Below are 7,286 nucleotides of genomic sequence, written 5' to 3'. Positions count from 1 at the left end.
ACTTCCTGCAACACTTCAGAGGAGCTGAGGCACAGCGCCTCCTACCGGAGCTTCAGCGACCTCACAGGTACCCGCCTCATAAACACACAGCAATTATTTTGGAGCTATTCATATGTGAACTCGCACACACAAGGAATTTGACATGGTGAAGGAAACTGTGTTCCACTACAATAACAAGACAGGCAATAAATGTAGAAATCTAAGATATTTTCAATAAAATACTATATGTAAAAGAAAAGTAAAAAAAAAAAAAAAACTATATAGAGACAGTAAAAGTACTGTGAAAAGAGACATAAACTTGCCTAAACCAGAGTAATAAAATAGAAAACAGTTTAAATTACAATAGTGCACATGAAATTGAAGAATTACACATGTAATGATAATGCACAGAGGTAGTGCAACAGGAGTCTTAAATGATTTACATATTGACTGTTCATGAGGGATATGGCCTGAGGGAAGAAGCTACTCCGGTGCCGGGATGTTCTGGTGCTTAGAGACCTGAAGCACAGGTCAAAGAGGTGATGACCGGGGTGGAAGGGGTCCGTGAGGATTCTTCCTGCCCTTTTCCTCACTCTGGAGGAGTACAGGTCTTGGAGGGAGGAGAGAGGGGCACCAATGATCCTCTCAGCAGTCCTGACTGTCCGTTGCAGTCTCCTCTTGTCTGATTTGGTAGCAGAACCAGACAGTTAAAGATGAGCACAGGACAAACTCAGTGACTGCTGAGTAAAATTGTGGCAGGTTGAACTTCCTCAGCTGGCGGAGGAAGTACAGTCTCTGTTGGGCCTTTTTCACCACAGAGTCTATGTGGGTCTCCAAGCTCAGGTCCTGGGAGATAGTAGTGCCCAGGAACTTGAAGGACTCCACAGCGGCCACAGTGCTGTTCAGGATGGTGGTGGGCAGACTCATCACCATCCTGGATGAGCCAAATGACAGTGGTATCATCTGCAAACTTCAAGAGCTTCATGGAGGGGTGTGAGGAGGTGCAGTTGTTGGTGTACAGGGTGAAGAGCAGTGGGGAGAGAACACATCCATGGGGGGCGCCGGTGCTGATGGTGTGGGTGCTGGATGTGAAGTTGTCCAGGCTCACCAGCTGCTGTCTGTCTGTCAGGAAGCTGGCGATCCACTGACAGGTGGAGGGTGGGACTGACAGCTGGGTGAGTTTGGGCAGGAGGAGATCCGGGATGGTAGTGTTGAACGCGGAACTAAAGTCCACATCCAGAATCCTTGCGTAGGTCCCTGGTCTGTCGAGGTGTTGCAGTATGTGATGCAGCCCCATGTTGACTGCATCATTCACAGACCTGTTTGCTCGGTAGGCAAACTGCAGGGGGTCCAGCAGGGGTCCAGTAATGTCCTTCAGATGGGCCAACATTAGTCTCTCAAAAGACTTGATAACTACAGGTGTCAGGGTGGCGGGTCTGTAGTCCTTCAGTCCTGTGAGCTTGGGTTTTTTATACAGAGGTTATTGACAGTGCTTTACAACAAATGTAAAAAATAAATTAATTCATTAATAAAAACAGAAAAAAATAAAATTAATTAATTAAATAAATTGAACAAAAACAGAACAAGTTGAGTAAAGTTGCACCCATTATACAGAATAATTATCAGCAGAAAAACATTTAGAACAACTAAACCATTCAAACCATTCACTAAACATTCAAAGTGTACAACAAGAGAGAGACTTAAAGAAGCTAAACAAGCTGATCAAGAAAGCTGGTTCTGTGCTGGGGATAACTCTGGAACCACTGGAGCTGTTCAAAAAAGAATGCTGCACAAGATGATGAAGATGATGGAGGATTCTTCCCACCCTCTCCACAACACAGTGAAGAATCAACAGAGTGTGTTTAGTGGGAGGCTGCGTCAGCTTCGCTGTCGAACGGAGAGATACAGAAAGTCATTCCTGCCAACAGCCATCACCTTAAAAAACAAATCTGACTGACTGATAATTGACTGACTGAATGATTATTATTATTGTTGTATAAAATCTATGTTATATTGATTGAAAAAAAAAAAAAAAAACGTGAGCTTTTACAAGATTGAATTTCCCTTCTGGGATAAATAAAGTATTTTTCATTTCATTTCATTTCATTTCATAAATTAAAATATCAACAAAAAACACTGAGTTCAAATGCAATACTGGCAGTTTAGAAAATACAATTAATTAATTAAAAGCAGTGGCAAAAAGAACAGTCTTTAGCTTCCTTTTAAAAGATGGTTTTGAAGCAACTCTGAGTTCCAATGAGAGCTGGTTCCAACTGAATTATGACTCCACACCGTCTCACTGTGTCTGGTCTGAACTCTGAGTATCACTGACTGACCATTTCCTCCAGATCTGAGGGACCTACCAGACTTTAGAAAACACATCTCTTGTATATTTTGGGCCCAGTTCATTTAAAGACGTAGAGCCTTAAATTCAGTCCAATATTTACCTGGAAGCCAATGCTGGGATCTAAGAATCAGAATGCAACATGAAAGAACGTCAAGTTTTAATATGAGCTTTTTACAACAGTGCCTCTCTTTCCCACTTTGTCATATAACTTTAACTGGTGAAGAACAGGCAAAAGTTGTTGTAAGCACAATGTCTCCCATGTCAGACACTGAAGCTTGCAACTCCTTCAGAGGACTCATAGGTGTCTTGGTGGCCTCCCTCACTATTCTCTTTCCTGCACAGTCTTTCAGCTTTTGAGGTCCACCTGCTCTATACAATTGACATACGTGACAAACTCCTTCCTTTATCTAATGATAGATTTAACTGTACTCCAAGGAATAGTTAGTGACTTGGAAATGCTCCTGCACCCATCCCCTTAACTGTGCTTTCCACTATGCTTTGGGTGAATACATTGTTTTCAGACACTGTTGTAAATTCCTCCTCAGTTTGTTTCCAGAAACAGAAACTATAGCCGTGACTGTCTTTACCAGAAGCCACAGCCCTGTACATGCAAATACTGTTGGGAAACAATGACTTCATGTCTTTGTTTGTTTGTTTTCGAACACTGGAAAGGAGTTTGGACTGTTTTACTGCAGGTGGTTTATGACTTGTAGTTGAAATGTTACCTAAGTCAGGTTAGTTGTGGCTCACAGCCCTTTAGTAGTTCATGCGTACCATCACAAAGACTTTATTGAGAAGACTATTACTGGTAAGGCCAAAGTCTGAAGTTCAGACCCGAAGTAGCCATCTTGGCACTACTTCTAAGATAACCAACATTCACATCTCTGACAGTAAGTCATTTATATTAACAGATGGTAAATCTTTTTAACATTTGATTTTATTTATGGTTTACTGGAAAATTCTTGATCATTTATTAGGAAGGGCTGTTTTGATTTTGTTTAAGATGATTGTTAAAGTGTTACATTTTACATTCAAAATGACTAGCAGAAGAATGGAAGGGAAACTACACGGAAGCTCTCTCTGATGGCTGCTTCATTTAAAAAGTCTGATTCGTCAGATTTTCTAATGTCCTGAAGTCCATATAAGTTGGAGAAGAGCTTTGTGTTGTCTTTCGTGCTTCAGAGATCAGTTTGGGTTGTTTAATCAGACAGATTTAAAACTCAGTTTGTGTCTCCCAGCAAGAAGGCTGAGAGGTTGTTAGGTGTTTTCCGGTAAACTGTTTTTTTTTTTTTTTTTAAAGCAGATTTTTTTAACGATAGTTTTTTATTTTACTGTTTCATTAAACTATTCATTCACATCTTAACTGTAACAAAAAAAGACCAAAACTGTAAACAAGTTTGCATAAAAAAATCTGCATATTTGTACATTGTTTGTTTTTCTATAATGTTTGACAGTAAAGTTTTTTTGTTTTGTTTTTTACTGTATTTAAATAAGCAGAAAATATTGTTATTTTACTGATATTTGCCATTATTGGAAAAAAGAATATGTACATTACGGATTGGAAAATGTTTAAAAAATTTTAAAATGTTGTTATAGTTTTTTCTAAATTACACAAAATGTCTAGTAAAATCACAAAACAATTTTTTTCATGCTGACTAAGAAAAACAGACGAAAATTGTACGTAATGTCTGCATCAAAAATCAATAATTAGACAAACAGTAATTTGATCTTTTACAGTGTGTGATCATAAAATTACATATTTAAATGAACTAAAAATATAACTGTTTTAATTCAATTCAATTCAATTCAATTCAATTTTATTTGTATAGTGCATATTTACAACAAGTCATCTCATAGCGCTTAACAAAGGCAGAAACAGAAACAGCCAACAATCCAAAACATTTGGATTCCCTATAAGCTTCAGCAGTCCGAAAGCAGTCCAGATATTTGCTTTTTTTTAAACAGCATTTGAATGTTACAGAATTCCCCTTTTTCCTGGCACCTTTGTTGAAGCAATAAGTTTTTACTGCAGTGTAAAAAGGCTGTAGGCTGTTTATCTTGAAGCTTCTTTATTCAGTGTCAGAGGGGTTGTCCTGCCTGGAAGGGCAGGGATTCTGTCAGTACTTCTCAGAATCTTATTTCACTGCAGAAAAGAAGCTGACGATTAATACAATACGTTGACTGGTGTCAGTTTATAACTGTTCATGTCTTTACCAGCGACGTATCTCTGAGCTGAATCTGGATGGAAGATGGCAGCAAACATACCAACCACATCAAAGACCCAGGGTAAATCCACAATCACCAAGAAGCAGGTAATATTGTCTGAGCTTCACTTTATGTACCCCTAAAATACTGTTGAATGAATCTGCTGATAGATTAGCACATTAGAGTATCTAAGCATTATATTACATTCTACATAGTATATGAGGTGTCATGCTTACTGAAAGTCAGCGCTGTCTCCTAGAAAGTGTTACTTACAGTACCATATCAAATTATTTTTTTTAGAAACTTAATTACGACTGGATTACATTTTGTAAGAGCAAAATGAAAAAACCACTAGAAATAATGTATTTGGCATGATGCAAAAGATTTGACACTTTACAAGTTGTTACAGTATAGCAGCCTGTAATGTATTTTTCCCACCAAAATATCCAATCTTGCAGTACAATAATACTCTTACTAATGCAGACAGGACATATACACATAGATTGACCCAAAACTGGTTACCAACCAAGTGATATTCTGCATAACTAACTAGTAAGTGTTGTATTGTCGACACTGTAAAACACTGATGCATCTTAACAACTTCGGTTTTTTTGAGGAAAAATGACAGTTAACCAGTAAAATCACTTTAAAAGATATTTCTTTTACATGTTTACCATAAAAAAATATTTATAACAGTAAATAATGCATGGTCAGAGCTGTGCGCATATTTACGCACATTCCTAAGTATAAGTACAAGTTGATAAATTCCATACTTTGCGTAGGAATGTTCGTACGCATGCTCTACGCACATATCTGTGCGTACACACTGATGATAAATGAGGCCCCTGGTTTCCAGTTGCCACAATAAGATTCATTTAAGGTTACAACAACAAGGAATGTCACATTGTGAATTGCCAGTAATGCTTGTAAACATTACAACCCAGTGTTGAATCTGCGCAGACAGCAGTCGTCAGTAACCAGGAATTTTTTTTTTTTACCGTGCATTCAGGCTTATGAATAACTACAAAATCCAGTATACGCATCATAACCTGGATACTGGTGTAAACACACACTCGTGGTTGTGGTGATTGTCTGCAGGTGAGTCCAGGGTTGTAGCTGAGGGTGATTGTCCTGATTAGTGGTGAGATGCACAGGGCCAGAGAGGGAGAGGGACAGAGAGCAAGAGAGAGAGGAGGGAGAAAAAGAGGGAGACACGCAAGGGCTGAGGCTGAGGCTGGGGGGTCATGACACACACTGAATGTAAACACAATCTACGAGCATTTATGGACAGATTTTTGCTTTTTCTTTTACAATGTTGTTGATTAAACTTCAATAAAATGAGTAACAGTATATACATTTGTTTCCTAAATTGTTGACAACCTGGTAATAAGGCAGAGCAATAAAGATCATCAAGCCTTAGTTATTCTTTAACACTGATTCTCGTCAGTGATACAACACACCGCTGCAGACTGTTGTCCAATATTTCAAAGTTGTCATCCAAGTGTTACTGCTGCTGCATTGTTTTTGAGATTCAAAGAGTTAGTATTTATTGTGCTGTTATTACACAGAATTTGCTTTCATTGTATAATTGAGACTTTTTTCTCTCTCTTCTTTATATATATATCTGTGAATTTATTCATATTATATCTAATTATGTGTTCTTTTCTATATACAGGCCAGAGCCCTAGAGAAAGTCACAAGTTCCAGCTCTGCACCATGGAATAAGCCCTCGATCAGTGAACTGGAGGTGAACTAACATATAAGATGAGGTTGATACAAAAAGTAACAAATTAATGAAATCATTTTTGTTTCACTGAAGTGTCTTGTGATTTTGCTCCTACAGATCAAGCATTTAGAAAGACCATCAAACAGCTGTCAACCACTGGACAAAGCCCTCTCAACAAAGGTAAACAAACCTTTACATGGTGTAAATGGATAGGATGTGGGAAAAGAAAGAAAGAGAGCAACAAGACACTACTAGGAGTCACACAATTACCTTTCTCTCTGAATTTTCTACAAAAACAAACATGCTGGAAAGCTCAACTGAAAACTCCCGATAGAGTATGATGGCCGCTGCCCCAAAACCCCATATAGTAAAGTAACTCGTCAGAACTCAAATACTGAACACGTGTAATATTGCACTCCAGCAGAATGAAGCAGACATGTTAAAGCCTCATAGGGATCTAAATCAAACAAATGTGTTTTAGCTCGAAAATAATATCTTGCAAGATCTGTGATTGTCAGTTTTAAAAAAAAAAAAAACCACTAGAGATTATAGAGCTATGTTAATGCCATACAGAGTCGAAATGTGTTTATACGACAGAGAAATCTAGTGGATATTAATTGTTGAAAACTGAAAATGTTTTGTTTATGAGGAAAGTTATTTATTATTATTCATAAGATCAGTGTATAACTTTCAGCAGCAACTGTTTATTTGAAAATTATCCTCAGGGTTTTGGGATGTTCAGCACAAATTTCAACCCAGTGAAAATTAGTCAATTGGTGAGGCTTAGGGGCTGCAGGGTGGAACAGTTGGTAGCACTGTTGCCTCGCAGCAAGAAGGTTGACGGTTCGCGTCCCGGTGGGGGCACCGGAATCTTTCTGCGTGGAGTTTGCATGTCCCCTTGCAGTGTGGGTTCTCTCCGGGTTCTCCGGCTTCCTCCCACAAGTTAATTGGTGATTCTAAATTGTCTGTAGGTGTGAATGTGAGTGTGCTTGGTTGTCTGTCTCTAAGTGTAGCCCTGTGATAGACTGG

The sequence above is a fragment of the Stegastes partitus genome, unplaced genomic scaffold (assembly GCF_000690725.1).
Source record: "Stegastes partitus isolate 25-593 unplaced genomic scaffold, Stegastes_partitus-1.0.2 Scaffold1013, whole genome shotgun sequence".
Lineage (NCBI taxonomy): Eukaryota > Metazoa > Chordata > Actinopteri > Pomacentridae > Stegastes > Stegastes partitus.
The sequence above is the reverse complement of the archived record's forward strand: the minus strand, read 5'-3'. Positions refer to the sequence as shown.